Here is a 17,101-nt window from a genome sequence, read left to right as displayed (position 1 = left end):
GTTACAGAAAAAGTATCTGCTTGGCATGGCTCCACCCGCCTCGGCCCGTAGTGGAAAAGCGCAAGACGGGGGCGTGGTGAGTAGAAGCGCCTTGAGTAGGTACTAGGCCACTTCAACTCTTGTCGCGATTCCCCCTCATTGATACCACCCCCCCCCACCCCTTTATTACTATTAGCGTCTCCTTTGCAGTGGTGTTACTGAGGTGGAATATAATGCTATCTGTATACAGGTGAAGACTTGACATTTTCAGTGAGGTGAACTCATGATTTTAAAAGATCCAGTAACAGCTGGTTTCCCAAAAAATGACCATGCTGTGTGAAATGACTTTGTCAAACTTAAGAGACCTTTGATTACTCCTTTCTACTTATTTTTAAAGCATTTGATGGAGAATCAATGTGATGACAGAGAGCATCATCATCCAGAGTGCTCATTGTGAGCTACCTACCTATTGTGAGCTACCTAGCTACCTATGTGAATTTAAAGGAGCCGTCTGTAAGAAATGGCCAAAACTGGTACTGCAGTCACTTTCAAAATAGTGTTGAGCGGCGTGTACCCTCCCCCTCCTCCCCCCGACCAGAGGTTGCCAGGTAGGCTGCAGAATGCAGCAGGAACGTAGGCTGCCATGGCTGCGATAATTAGAGCCGAGCTGGCAACCCGGATGCCGAAACAATACTGACTTGGTGATTGGGAGATAGGTGGAGGGTGGAACTTCAGAAACAATACTGACTTGGTGATTGGGAGATAGGTGGAGGGTGGAGCTTCCGGCCAAAACAAAAAATGACAACATAAACATCAGTTGAGGGCTGCAACTCCTCTTTTTAAACTGGAATATCCTGGCTTGAGTGCTGTTGTCAGTGACATAAGTATTTGAAATGAACATGATTTTTAAATGTCTGTTGACATATCGGGGTCATTTTATGATTCGTTTTATTATTGCTTTTACATACAGCTCCTTTAAGAAGTATTTTACTACACACTCCAATTCCTGAGCGTTTAACACCACGTGACGAGGTGGGAATAATATATTTCCCTCCTCGGTAATTTGCTTTAAAATGTGCACTAGGTGTAAGATGTATGAGGACTTTTAGCAGAAGCAGTGTGTAGGTGAACTTAGAAAAGACCAGCTAAAGATGGCTTCATCACACTAGATCAAATAAGATCAGCAACAGTGACTTATTCATAAGCCAACCCATAGGGACATGAAAAACGTTAATTCAGCAAAAGGGCCAAACTAGAGGAACAAAAGGGAAAATCCCTAATTACTCTTTGGATCAGAGCAGAACAGAATCACGGGCCAAGTGGATTAACAAAAAAACCCAATCACATAAGAGTAGTAAGACCAAACATGCAATTAATCACAGAATCTTATGAACAATGATTAAACATGTAAATGCTTGACAGACCAGTTTAAAAAGGACCAAAAGTAACCAGCAGTGCCAGCCCAAACCCTCATGTAGTACTTTGACACACAAGACAGAGAAATGATCACAAATGTGGCGGCTGATTACTGGACAGCAGTCAGAGAGGAAGCAACTAATGTGGACCGGAATGTGAACAAAGCTTGTGGTTTCATTCAGCACCCTCAACAAGCCTGAGAGAAACAACACCTCTCATGTGAGGCGTTGAGCTGATGTCATACTGGACTCTCATCTGGTGGGATTTCTCTCTTAAGGGCAAAGTTTTAAGACTCAAATGTTGGCCTTGCTCATGTTAGTGTTATTTCCACTATTGCAGGGGCAGATGTTTAATATTCACTGTCACCTATAAACACTTCCTGCAGGCCTATACCGGAAAAGCAACATGGACGTTTGTATCAAAGCTTTAATGTTCTGACTGGACACTTTGCACATTACTTTATAATGGCTTATGTGCAAGGGCAGGAACTTCAGAAGTGGCGAGAGTGATGTAAGCTGATGAAATGTGGATGCTTTTTAAGTGCGTCAAACCACCCTGGAGAGGGGGATTGAGAGAAGGTGCATTATCGGAGGAAAGGTAAGCGATGTTCCCTTCGTTAACGGTGCAGCAGAAGAGACTGCATTCGATTCTTTGTCTTTGAATCTGCTTCAGTGATGCACACATTCACACACACAGATGCTGATAGAGCACACGTAGCCATTTTCTTGCATGTTGAGTCAATACAGTGAGATTAATGCTGGGAGAGAAATGGTTTAGTCATCAAAGCAAGGTAGCATTTTTTTTTTTTTTTTAAGCAAACTGTATAAAAATGTTGAACCATTTCCACAGGCAGCAGCCCAGCTGCTTTGATCTCATCATAGAAGGGAGCCTAGTTTCTGCCTTTAATCCTATATTTTTTAATATTAAAAAAAATAAGGAAACAATATTTGATGGTTTGCCTTCACTCCCTAACAGAGACCTCAACCGATGCCATGTGGTTTACATTAACAGAACGATAGAGCTATGAACATAGAAACTAAATGGGTACAGACTTTACAGCAGCAAAATGTGCTAAAATGCTGTGTACATGAGTATTTTTTCATAGGTTTCAAAACCAAACACTTTTTTCTAAATGAAAACTCTACAAAGCCTTTTTAACAAAAAGTTGGGGAGTCAAAAATAGCTTTATCGAATTGGTACCACCATCATTTATCTTCATTTTATATCAATATGCTCAGGAGTGGCTTGCATGGTTGAGATGATTTGAACTGCACGCAGGTCAGCTGAGAGTCTGCACTCCTTTCTTATGAAGTGGTGCTGCTGGTGCTGAAACTGCACCACACATTTCAGTAAAAAAAAAAACAAAAAAAAAAACCTTGTCAGCTTTAACAGGACCTTGACAGATGTGCCAGATACTCATGCAGCGTGCGCTAATGCATCCTCATACCCCCATGGTGCCTTTTTAAATGTGCGTCGATAACAAGGCCAGATGTTCCCTCTCCTCTTTAGGGTGAAGGATGCATCTATACTTCACACACATAATATATATATATATATATATATATATATATATATATATATATATATATATATATATATATATATATATATATATATATATATATATATATAATTTTACCTTTTTTCGGATTCTTTAGAGAGAAGGACTGCTTTCCAAGCCATACTGATTTTCTGGTGTGGAGGTTTTCTTTTCCTTTTCTCCTTCTCAGAAGTGTTCCTGATGCCACACAGTGGTTTCCACCACAGAAGCATGTCTGCAATTGATGCAAAAATCTCATCTTTTTTCATATTTATTGATTTCATTTTTTTTTAAGATTCAATGACCTGCCCAGTCATTGGTAAGAAACCTTGTATGAGAAAAATAACAGATATTTCCTCCGAAATGTAGAAGCAAGGTAGGATAAAATGCAACTTCTAAAACGTGACACTTGCATGTGAATTTGAAGAAGACGTAAGAAGTACACGTGTGTGGCCATTTGTCTCGTATGCTTCTGTGTCCAAGTCCAGGGTGTTTCTCAATGCTCATCAGGTGACAGCCGGTAAAGGTTCCTGCAGACCCCTGTGATCCTGAACAGGGCTGAAGTTGTAAGGAAATAATGATCGTAACCAGCAGAGCCACCACTGAGCAGAACAGATGTGCACTGTGATAAGAGAGTTCATAAACTGCCATTATCCTAGTTGTATTGTGCAGGTGGTACTGACTTCACTTAAGTCTCATAATACCGACTAAAATGTCCCAAAAAATAAGAAAAAAAAGGCCTTCCATATCCTGGAAAGTAAACACAAAAACTTCTAAAGCATACCATAACATGCTTTTACTGTTGTTTTTCAAAGCTAAAGATATAAGAAAGGGAAGAAAATTACAGACGACTATCGCAATGATTCCATCAACATGAACATTTCCCTGTGGTGAGTGGAGCCACTGCGTTGTGAACAATGCAGAACTGCTTCCTTCTGACTTTCCTCCGGAGCTGAAGCTTTCCGAGCTTCCCTGCTCTGCAGAGAGGATAATCTAATGGATCTGATATAAGGCCTTACTGGAAGCAATTACTGTTCTTTGTGTGTTGGTTAGCGTTTTTCTTCTTTTTATTACAGGCAAAAACAGGCTCCACATTTCATCATGCATTATCATTATCTGAAGGATTTAGAGGCTTGTGGGGCAAAGCCATAAATACCGAAAATGCACAGCAGAATTCAGGGGAAAAAAAGAGAAATCAAGAGAGTGCCACTTTTCCCCTCGACTGTGCCATTTTTCACGTGGAGGGCTTGAGGTGCTTAACTTTGAAAAAGTACACAGAGTGCCTGGAGAAGGTAATGTAGCTGAATGAGTGTACATGCTCGGTGAAACTGCAGTTATTACGCTTCCACAGTCGTCACAATGGCTTCTAAAACCAGGCATGCTATTTAACACAGCCACAAAATATGGTGCAAAAAAAATACATGTTCCAATCTGGCTTTGAGTCAAAGATAATTATTTAAAGACAAAGAAATGAGCAGCCCGAGCTACAAATGAAACAGACTAGGGCTGCAACTAACGACTATTTTAATAGTCGACTAGTCACCGACTATTGAAACGATTAGTCGACTAATCGGATAATTAGTAATTTTTTCCTAAATTTAGTATGTCACTTTAATTGTGTGGCAAATGATAATAAACACGAGAAAAATGGGTACTTCAATGAAAAATACAGGACTGTCTCAGAATATTTGAATATTGTGATAAAGTCCTTTATTTGCAATAATGTCATATATTCTGGATTCACTACAAATCAACTGAAATATTGCAAGCCTTTTATTATTTTAATATTGCTGATCATGGCTTACAGCTTAAGAAAACTCAAATATCCTATCTCAAAAAATTTGAATATTCTGGAAATCTTAAGCTGTAAGCCATAATCAGCAATATTAAAATAATAAAAGGCTTGCAATATTTCAGTTGATTTGTAATGAATCCAGAATGTATGACATTTTTGTTGTTTTAATCGCATTACAGAACATAAAGAAATAAAGAACACAATATTCTAATTTTCTGAGACAGTCCTGTAGATAATTTATTCAACTTTGCCGCTGTTCATACACAAAGTTAAGAAAATGTCCTATTTAAAATCAAGGACAGGCAGTGATCAGTCAGACATAAATCCATGAATGAATAAACATCTATCCATTATTTTTCATTTTTTAAGGACAGGCAAATGTGTTATATAAAAAATAAAATAAAACGTCTCATATTTTTTCTGTATCAAGTGGGTGAAATCGGTTCTGGATGGGAGAACATGATCTGGGTTGAACTGGTGTTGTTGAAACCCGTCACTCAGACCCGACGTGCTTTCTCTTCAAATGCTTGTGCTCCCATGATAAGCAAGGTCAGCTTTGCAAACCTTGCAAGTAATCTTTTTATTTACCGTATCGAGGCTAAAAGGCTCCAAAATTTTAGAAGTTTTGTTACATGCAGCTGCTGTACAGGACGGGACGCCGTCATTCTGTTTACCCGCTACCACTCGGCAGAGACGCTATCGCGCATGGGCGACTCTCGGCAAAGAACGTATTGAAGTGAGATGCCTCACTCCGTTGGAAAAACACGTCTGGCGACTATTGTCGACAATGGAATTCATTGTCGACAATTTTGATTATCGATTTTTGTCGACAACGTCGACGAATCGTTGCAGCCCTAAAACAGACAAGAGTCAATTCAACACTTTCAATTCAACACAATTCAACAATTTGTTATCTTGATAACACTTCTGTGTCTATGTCCACTAAAGTACCAAAAAAAAGAAAGATTCAAGGTAAATTGAGGCCTATTTAAATTTAAATTAATTATTTTTAAATAATAATAATAAAATAATCGGTAGACACATTGTTGCATTGCAAACACATGTTAAAGGAGCTTGAGGCCGGATTGTGGCAAGATTTATGAAAAAAATCCGTATACATTTTAAGTTTTCTAGTAATAATGTCAGATGAAGCGTTCCAAACCCAAAAGAATGTTTCCTCTAGTGTATCTCTCCTTTGCCTTGAACAGGCTGTGTGCTGCAAAATGTGCTGCAATTCGGTCCCGAATTTCCCGCTCTGGGCTGCGGATGTGACGTCACATGACGCTGCATGTGCGTTCTCCCCGTTCTCCCGTGCCGGCTTCACTGTTGGCTGCAGTACCCCCAACGGCCGTCGTGGTGAAGGGTGGCGCTAGAGAGTCTCATTTCTTAAAAGGAGCCTCATGCTCCTTTAAATGTGCCTAAAAGAAATCTTACCAATGTGTCATGAGTTATAATGTAGCAGGGTCCAAACAATTGATGCCAATATGACCATAACTAACTTCCAGAGTAATTATGTGCATAATGATGATAATTAAATTAACTTTTACTCAGTATTTTGCGGATGCCGAGCAGTGAAACGGACTAAGGCTCATTTACATTCCGTGTTTTACAAAGTGTATAATAGAAATGTTCTTCCTCAGGCACATTCTGTGTAAATGGATGGGTGCAGGCTAAACCAAAGTCCCCGGGGCCCAGTGGAGCGAACCATGCTGATACTCTTATCTCTTATCCTCTACTGTATATCACATTAATGATGCAAGTTTTCATTTCTCCAACCTATTGATGGTGACTTTCACAAATTAAACCAAATCAGCTGTGACTAAATAATCCACACGTGCTTTTAAAAGACTTTTTGTGGCTGTAGTGGCCTTTATTTAGAAAGTGGCAAGACAGGAAATGGGTAGGGGAGGTGTGGTCAAGACCGTCAGGCCGGGATTCAAACCTGCGCCACATGCACGGGGCACCCCTCCATCCACCGAGCGATCCAGGGCCCCATCCACACACACTTTTATTGCAAATTAACTTTAGTCTGTTTGCTTGTTGTATACATAAGTTTAAGTGTTCTGAATGTCACTAATTACAATACCCCAGAGGTGTATGCTTTTACTCGTCTAATCCGTCTATTCCCCAAAGCACTAAATGTCATTAAAAGGTTGCTGCAACACTTTGCTACTTTGGTTGTTTTTGTTGCAGAGTAAGAACAAGAGGGTCATGCAGATTATAAAGGACACATCCTTCAAACAGAAATGTAACCAGCAGGCCGTGTTTTCCTCCTCTGTGTTCTTTGCTACACTTCTGAGACCATTAAAGTGTATGAAGCTGATGCCTGCGTCTCTCTTGGCTTCATTTAGACTCTTGACTTCAGCTGCAACATAATTTACTGGGATTCTCTCACCTTGGCACATCTTAGCTAAATACTGCAAGGTTAAACTAATAACAATAAACAGCATAGTTTTGTTTTCCGTGGCATGTTGTTGGATCAGGATCAGCATAAGTTCCTCCTACATCCATGTTCTGTTTTCATGATGATATGAAATAAGCGTCACCTGATACTATGGTGCTCTCCATCTCTGAACGTGGTGAGATGTCTATTTTTACAGCTTTGTACTCTGTAGTAATAAAAGTCATCAATGATTAAATAACACTTTTCTAAATATTAAACTGGTTTTAAAATAAGGATCTCACACATCCTGGAAACAAGCCGATGGAAACAATTTAAGCCGGTTATTACAGATTTAGTCATGAAAGAGGTATAAAAATATCCAAGAACAGGCCGCCTTACCTGACACCTGCTGAAATCTCTTCATCTCAGCGGCGCATTTCACTTTTTCTTGTAAATTACTTATAAAATTAATCATCTATTCTGTTTCAAAACCTAAATGTACGCTCTGAAAAACAATTGCAAAGTGAATTTACTGTAGATAATCTGCTATTTTGAGACGTACATCCTGAACTGCAAACTACTTTCTTTTATTTATGAAAATACTATACTACTATACTACTGTTATTTAGCAGACGCTTTTATCCAAAGCGACTTACATATGAGAGAACAACACAAGCACAAAAACCACATAGGAGGGTACAGCTGGATAAGTGCTGGTCAGACTGCTGAGAGTCCAGTTGGACACAGGTGCTGTCACGCCAGTGCTAGAATATATATATATATATATATATATATATACATTTTCTATTTTTTTTTAAATTTTTATTTTTTTTTTAAATAAGAAAGCTACATCTAAGTAGACACCATCTTGACGTAAGTGCATGCATCTTACTAGATGCCGAAGTGCTCCTTAAAGAGGTGGGTCTTTAGCTTGCTCTTAAAAGTGGGTACAGACCCTGCAGATCTGACAGAGTTAGGTATGTCGTTCCACCATCTGGGAACAATGGAGGAGAAGAGTCTGGATACTGATTTCACGCCACGTGGTGGTGGAAGCACCAGGCGTATTTGGCTGAGCGGAGCTGTGGAGAGGGAGTGTAGCTCTGAATCAAGTAGTGAAGGTATTGAAGAGCCGTTTGCGTAATTGTTTGGTAACCTACACAGCATATCAAAGAAAAATGTCCTTGTATCGTTGATTTAACAGATTGATTCGGCAACCCCCGCCGTGCATCGAGGTTTGCTCGACTGCATCCAGACCTGCATGAGCATGAGGCCTCTCTTCAACCACCACGCTGCAGACTCCATCACCAAGAAGGTTTGCGTGTCTGCCTCCTCAGCAACACTTCTAGACGTAGTTATATTCTGTTGTACAATGATTCAGTTCAAAGGACACCATGCCTGCAGCTGATGTGTAATTTGTTCGGGTGCAGCTTTGGAAAGTTGACCCGTGCTGGCATGTTCTTTTCGGAGAGTGGAGGCTTCCTTCTGGCAAACCCTCCCGCAGGCCAAACATGTTAAGTTTTTTTCTCACTGCATTGGTGACTAACTTTAACATGCCAACTGAACCCTGCAGAGTCTGAGATGAAGAGTGTATTTGGGTTTTTAACACGCACTTCTTCACTGCTTACTTCTGCATTGAGCGTTCAGTTTTAGTAAGTGTCTTACTGGGATTACATTTACAGAATTTTAAAGACTCAGTGAGGACCGAATCATTGGTTGTGTATCGTGCTCTGTCTTGAATAAATCTGCATTCACCACCTTCCTTCTGACCAGATGCTGAATAACATTCTTTTAGTCTATCAACTGATAAGTCTCCTCCAGAGTCCAGTTAGACTCCAATGCTGCCATTGTGTTAACCGATATTTTATTCATGATCAAAGGAGGGTGCAAAGTCAAAGTCATGGGAAAGTTGGTTTACATTGAGTTTTCATTTAATCTGATATGAACTGGTTTATCCTACATCTCTCAATCTGGCATTTTAATTTGAACAGGGAGAAAATGCACCCCAGTCTGCTGACATGCAGTTATGTGATAAACATACAAGAAAAATGTTTTTAACAAGCATAAAGGAGAGGTAAAATGTCTGCGTGAAGTTACTGTATGTGCATTTGATGAGTGCAGCAATGTCGACACCAGCAGGCCTTGCCAAACACGTTGTGGAGGAGATGAAGGACAGATACGACTGTAATCCCTGAGCTCGCTGCCGCCCCGGGAAGGTGGTGAGAGTCTTCTCAGTCAACAGCTATCAGTCTAACCAGCTCTCTCCTACTGCCTGTTACGTCCTATTGATGGCACCTAATGAGCTGTGAGCCAGAAATTAATGGTCTGCCCGCAGGTTCGGGGCCAGATGGAATAACAATAGTTGCTATAGGATTTCAACTTTTAATGGGCATCTGAAGAATTCATTTTATTGTTGACAAAGCTTTCACTAATTTGGCTTTCAGGGGCATTTCACTGAAATAACATGATAAAAACATTAGCCAACTCATGGATTGTGATGAAGACGATGACGATGAGCAATGACTGCTCGTACCAGTACATTTTGAGTTGCATTTACAATCGCTATTCTGTTGCAGAAGCCATCCTCGTCCAACCCCATCTTTAGCTTTGTTTACAAACCATATGTCTGCAGCTTTTTTATTGAATTCATTATTCCCTCTGAATGCGTCACTGCCAGCAAAACAAGCCCGACACATGTTCGATCCACTACCATGCTCCACTGGTGTTCAACATTTCTGCACACTGCAGCAGCAATGACATTTTAAATTCAGTCCACATGAGTTGCCTCCATATTGCACTGACCATGTTCATTTCTATCAGGAAAAAAAAAGGATGACTTGAAGGTTCTACTTGCTTTTCTTCTCAGTGCCTTTTCACCAATCCATAAGACTGTTTTCTTGATGTTCCAGATCTTAAAAAAACTTTTTTTTATCCTCTTAAAACCCTCTGATGAGCAAACAACAGCTAATTTAATTTTCAAGTCAGAACAGCAGCAGCAAAATAAAGAAAAACAAACCATCATTTCTGGACAGGGATAACAAAAAGAAGATGGGATACAAAGTGAAATGAGTAACTTCATCTCCATAAGATGGTATGTAGATACCAAAATAGATTAGTGACATCATCTGGTTCTTACAGGGTTGTTATGTCAAAAACTCAAGGTGCATAATCAGTATGTAAAGAAAACAGAAGTTGGTTTTTCCTTACAAGAGAGTGGAAAGAAGAGATTTACTGAACAAATGAAAACAGCATGATTCAAAACAAGCAGAATAGTTTGTCAGTCTATAAAACGGAGTAGCTGTGTACTAGTCAGGCAGTGCAAGATGTGGTTTTTAGGGTCAGCCCACATGACCAATCCTCAAGATTGTAATAACAATAACCTGTAGTTGATGAATATATAATTTCACATATGGTGCTGATTATTGTTTGTGTCTTCCTTCTAATAGCAGAAGGTGATGCTGCTGGAGAGAGAGAATGACTTAAATATGGAGCTCACTCACTCTGCATGTAATACAAAACACACGCACGCTTAGCTGTAATCTATTACTGAAGCTAATAATGGCATTTGTATGGGCTGCAAATGGTATCTATGTAAATTGTATATTATGGTTTCCCAGAGCTTTCTTGGACGTCACTCATACAAAAACAACAGTCTAAACGGTAGAAGACTTATTTTTTGTAGGGAAATCAGGAGTTACAATATACAAATGCTTCAAAGCAAAAGAACATGTTTTAACATCAGAATTAATACCGTTTGTGAGTTCTGGGAAATAATTGTGCAAAAATTTGCTTTCAGGATCCTACAAAATAAATAAATAAAAAAGCTGGTGATTAGGTGATAATGGTTTTCCTGGTACTGTGATGATGGGTTTGTCCATAGTTCTGCAAAACACTAATACGCGTTTCTATTTTTATGCTTTCTATTTTGTTTTCCTGATATGGACTAAAATCACTGCACTCCATTCAACTCTGAAGCCCTGAGAGTCGACTTGTTTTGCTGTGTAGGTTAACTTTTCTGTTTGTCTCACACACACACACACGTACACACACACACACACGTACACGTACACACACACACACTTGATATCTTGGTTTTAAAGGTATTGTGACATAATTTTTAACATGCTTTTAACACTATTAAAAGTCTTGGCCAACATCCCTCAAATGTGTCTAAAAGAGTGTAACAAGAAAAACTTCACTCCAGTACTCCATTCCTGGCTTTTTATTACAGTGTTATTTTGCGCCGTGAAAAACGCTTCCTTTTCCCACTTTCCTGTCAATCATTGCCCCGCTCCTCCTCCAAACCTCCTCCTCCTCCAGCCATACGCTCACAGCGGCGTCGGAGAGTTAAGCCGGGAGCGACAGGCGAAGCACGGAAAAGCAGCAGGGAGAAGCAGTCCACAGCAAACAATCATAAAAATAAAGGCATGGAAGCAGCAGTGTCCCCTTATCTTAAGTCCAGTCAGTGGCCGCGGGTCTTCTTAGCAGTTTTCCTCCGGTGATTAGAACAAAAGAGGCTCTAAATAGCTCCATGTTAAGCCTGATTTATGGTTCCGCGTTAAATCGACGCAGAGCCTACGGCGTAGGCTCTGCGTCGATTTAACGCGGAACCATAAATCAGCCTTTATGTTTCGCTGGAGAGGAGAGGAGGCAGGGAGCTGGGTGGAGGGGGCGGTGATTTAGCGGGTCGTTACGTAACGACCCGCCACCAAACCAGATGCGCCGTTTTTGCACAGTTATGCGGAAAATCCCAGAAAGCACACAATACACTGAATGTTAAAAGTTTGTTGTTTTTTGGGTGTAATTGATGTCAAGACACCCAACAAAACACAAAAAATCAAGAAAAATGTGTTTTTCATGTCACAATACCTTTAAAACGCAAACCATAGTGAGAGGTTAAGCAGTCAGTGACGGCGATATATGATTAAAAAAAAATATGCATTTGTCACAGGCTGAAGAGTTGCAGTTAAACTCTATTTGCACAGTGTGCAGTATAGTTTGCATTAATGCTAATTTAGAGGGCTGGGGGCAACTGAGACAAGTGATGCTGACAGGAATAATATTCTCTTTGTTAGTCGCGTTTGATGAGGGTGGTCTTGTAAAACTCCAGCTGACAGCTCAGTGGCGACAATGAAAGCTAATGACTACATGAAATGTGCAATTAATAATGATTATAAACAAGGCACTGCAATTAACATAATAAACCCTTCAATCATACCATTAAAAACAAAACAATATAATACAACAAATCTCCAATTCAAAGATAATTATAATAAATTCTTTATACACAATAAAAGATGGAGGAGCCAGTCTGCAGGATGTTTCCAGATAATGGATTAAAGAAGTAAAAAACTATAAAAATCAGAAGCAGATAAATGAATATACTTGCTGAATACCATTTGCTTTCCAAATGCTTCCAAAGTTTCTAAACTGGCAGCTTTTATGCAAAATATCTGGCGGCAAATGTAAAAGCAGATTACAAAAGTCTGAGTTTGCACACAACAGAGACCATGGCCCTGATACAGCAAGTAGACCATCTGCTTCTTTAAGCATCTAAATGTAAATGTCAGTTAGAATATTAAGGTGACAATTCAAAAAAAGGCTGAATTAATGATCATGTAACCATTCTTAAATCTCAGTATAAATTCACAGCAAATGTACACACTGTAGCAAATAAACTTGGTGCAATGTAAAAAAACAAAAAAACAAAAATTCTTTCCACCTCCATGTTGTTTCTGAAGGTTTAAGGGTAAGTAAAAATGCATGTAGAAATACATTTCTGGGTTAAAGCCTCCCAGCGATGACTTCATAAGTGTATGCTCCTTTTTTGCTTCGTGAGTCGAGAAATTCTCCACCTCGCGGTGTATGGCTCTGATAAGTTCCAACTAATACCACCCCATGGGGTTATATGCCCGGGACCTCTTACCTGTCAGTTAGAGCCAGGGAAGCCTCTTGGATTAAAAGAGAAACTTTTGTAAACCAAAGATTCAATCCGGCAACATTTTATCTAGGCTCTGAGGATGTACCTGCATAACTGATAATCTACATGACAACAATTTGTAAATTGCAGCCCATGCTACAACACTGATAGTGTTACTGACAGTACCCAAACGACATGTACAGTCATACAAGTCAATAGAAACACAGTAGTTCCTGCTGTTGCACGATGTGCAGAGAGGAATTACTGTTCCATGAGCAGAGTTTCAACTTGGACATTAGCCGATGCAGTGCGCTGTCCAAGGTGCTGACTCTGAGCTACCTAATAAACCAGAGTGCTTTCTGTGCTTCTATTACTTTGATGGCAGTGAGCCAGAAAAGGTTCCACGATTCAGATTCTGACCCAGCTAAGGAGACCACAGTGACACATGAGGTGCTGGCTCCGACGTAGCTGCTGCTAATGTGGAGGAGGGTTTTGCAAATATGTTAGTCTGGTTTAGTGTTACATTTGAAATGTCAGTTGTGACAGACGGCTTACTCCACCCTTCACTCATAGTGCAGGAAAGAGCTCCAGCTCCCTGTGAGCTTTTACAGATGGAGGCAGGAAGGAAGTGATAACGAGCATGGCAGAGTAAGAATAGCTGCAGACATACACAAATAAGACCAACTACGTTGCACCTACCTGAACCTACTTCAGAGAAAATCTAAAAACAATATCTCACTGAATTAAAAAAAAAAAGTTATATCCTACAGAGATTTAGCCAGCTGCAAGTGCAACACAGCACTGTGCAGACATCAGGACACAATTTACATTTTCAAACATCATAAGGGCTTTTTAGGAAAGATAATTTGCTGCTTTTAAAGATTTCAGCTCCTGCACACATACCAGACACCTGAAATTTGCACACATCTACATTGAAAAACCATCAGAAAAATAGCTCACTTCATAACACCATCAAAACAAAATAATGATAGACTAAATAGTACACAGATAAAATGTATAATATCACCTTTACTGGCAGTCCTGAAAATCCATCTGACAGTCCAGAGGAAGTAATAAGAGATTTCATGAAAACTCTGACTGGACAACGTTAACCAGTTTATTTTTTATGGCCTTTGCCGTCTTTGACCCAGCAAAAACAGAACACACCACCTCACTGTTGATCTCATCAAAAACAAAGCAAAGAAACTTAAAAGAAACAAAATACAGGCTAAACAACTCCCTCTTGAAATTAACAACTTAAAATCATCTGTCCCATGATGAAACAACCAAAATCACAAATGCAAATCCTTCAAAAACTAGTTTCTAAAATCTACAAACTCAAATTCTGAGAGAGTAACAACCCTCCCAATATCCAAATGGGAAAGGATATGGTTTTCTCATTCACATCCACTGACAAGTTCTGGACAAAAATCTCTGTTTTCCCCTACAAAACAACCCCCCAAAATAACAAAAATTAAAAAAAAATTAAAAAAATTATTATAATTGACAGGTCTCGCATCACTTTTATGCAACATTGTCTGTTTTAAACTTGTTTTAGTTTGACTGAACACCTTTTGAAAAGATACTTTTTAACTCAGTCAGAACAAGCTTTGCCGCCTCTCCAACAACACCTTTTTATTCAAATTATTCAACCACTGAAATACAAAAGGCAAAACAGATCTGTAACATTAACATCCTACTACAGCAGGAAACAGAGTTGAGAGAACTGGTTTCTCGATCAGTGACTTCCTGTTTAGTTTGACTTCGGCCTTAATTTAAAGTAAATATAATGAAACGAACTCATTCTATCCAGGACAAGACAGCTTTTGGAACTAATAAATTAAGACCCATTTGCTAGCATCTAAGCCTGGTGAAAGTATATTTAGGCACAGGAAGCTCCTTGTGTTATACAGGCAAGACTATCCTTCAACTTCAATTGTAGTCCTATGCTTTTTAAAGAGTGTGTTTGACTGTTAATACACTTGTAGCTTAGACTGCGATGCGTGTACATTCTGCTGCTGTTCAAATTCAGATGAAACCTTTTATTTCTCAATTGCCCTTTTAGCACCAATAGTCTATTGTGATATGAATGCACAATCACTACTGTTTGATCAAAACAGAGACTCTACAGACAATGTACTGTAACAAAACACTAAATATCATTCGTCGGACTGACCTCAAGTCTGTCTGAAGCAAACAGCCTGTAGGTAAAAGTTATGGCAGGACACGAAGTCTGCAGTGAATGCTAAACAGCCCTCAAACTAAAGTCAAGCATTTCTGCGGGGAAAATGAGCTATAATTACTTCAGAGTGCTCAGAGAGAGTGATTAATTACCTCAGAGCGCATTTAATTGTTCTCGCAGATAAAGGTGATGTAAATGTGTGGAGTAGGATAAACTCAAACACACAGTCGATGACTGCAGCAAACTGCCTGCACAAAAGCTGCTTGTCAAACCTCAAAGGTTCATTTTGTTACGACGGGTGAATTGCATTGGGGACGAATGTGCCTCTTAATGTCACACTTATTGAAAGGCTGCTCTCGGAGATGATGCATCATACATTTTTCATCTGTGACGTAAAAGGAAAAAGTAAATAAAATATTAAGATTTAAATTTTACATTTTGTTTCTGCCAATGGCCTCTACACTGACGATGCACCATCATCATTTAATAGGAACAAGTGCTCTGAAGAGCCTGACAGTGTTGGAGCAAATATGAAAAACCTGCTCAGCATTTTTATTATGATGCCAACATTTATGAGTGTCTGTGGAGCAGTGGCAGTGATTTGTTTTTGAACCGCAGTCATAATGACAGGGATGCGACCGAGTAGCCAAATGGACTTGGTGTTGGAGGATGATTAAAAGAGAAATGAGGGGAAAAAGTTTGCAAAAGCGACTCCAGCAGATGCAGCTGAATAAAGTGAGCACTGCAGAGTTGCTGCTTTTACCGCGTTATTTTGCCCATGAATATTTTACAAAAGGATGGATGTTTGAAGGAGGTATTTCTACAAAGGTCAGGGGCCTAACATTTGGAGGGGAAGCACTCCACTTTCAATTGTAAACATACACCTGCTTTCTCAAAACCTACCTCTTACCCATTTTCAAAATCTAGTTATTTTGCTGTAGTCTGCACTTGTTGAAGTGATCATGATCTTCATGTTAGTGTTTGTCTTCAAACATGGACAGTCAATAGTTCACTCACCAGGCCTGAAAAATCGCAGTACTATGATTGCAATGGCTTCAATTCCCCCAAAATGTATATTTTTAGGAAACCTCTCAAAGTCTGTGCTCTAACAGCGCTAACATTTTCATTTATTTACTTCAAATTGACTGTGGGGATGTATAAAGGCCTCGTTACCCTGACGCTGATGCGGTTTGTGGCAATGACTTGTCATCCGTCTGGTGATCTGTCATCACAAGAGGGTGGTCATGGTGAGCGACAATACTCAGGTAGGCTGTGGTGTTTCCATGCTGGTATATGGGTTGTGAGGGCCTTAAAACATGTCAACAACATATTCCCCACACCATTATGTCCCTACCACCAAAAAGCATATTTAGAAATTCTGGCCATTTTGGTTGTTTTCGATTCTTGGACGCTCCACCAGGAGTCATCCCATAAAGCCCACCCCAACCGCCCTGCAATTCATTTAGTATGTGCTATTCAGGTGGAAATGGCTGTGAAGAGGGGTGTACTAGACCCCATCTCATAAGAGAGAACTTCCACAAATTAGATGACTGGTCAGTCAGCAGCTGAACAGGAGTACCTCATAAACTAACTGGTGGACCATGTCATTTGTTCAGCCTTTCTAAAGGACTCCCCCCAAAAAAGAAAGAAAAAGTACTTTCTTAATGTAAAGTATACATCTTGCACATTTGACTATCACAAGTAAACAGAAAATGTGTTAATAACTTCACTGTTTGTACAAAATATTGTTTGATTTCCAGACGATGAAGAAAATTCTGCTACAGCAGGATGTTGAGATTAGATAAACCAAATATACCCAAACCAAACAAGCAACGGGAATAATGACAGGAATCTGAAAAGTAATGGGGAGGACATCACCGAGGGAAATA

General features: G+C 39.6%; 1 protein-coding gene across 1 annotated transcript in view; it reads right to left on the bottom strand.

Moving 5' to 3' along the window:
* asic2 (acid-sensing (proton-gated) ion channel 2) overlaps positions 1–17,101 on the bottom strand; it is a 388,479-nt gene that overhangs the window by 174,452 nt on the left and 196,926 nt on the right. The window lies entirely within an intron of this gene.

This window comes from Cololabis saira, chromosome 21 (genome assembly GCF_033807715.1).
Source record: "Cololabis saira isolate AMF1-May2022 chromosome 21, fColSai1.1, whole genome shotgun sequence".
In the NCBI taxonomy this organism is placed as follows: Eukaryota; Metazoa; Chordata; class Actinopteri; order Beloniformes; family Belonidae; genus Cololabis; species Cololabis saira.
Note: the sequence above shows the minus strand (reverse complement) of the source record. Positions and strands in the feature narration are given on the sequence as shown.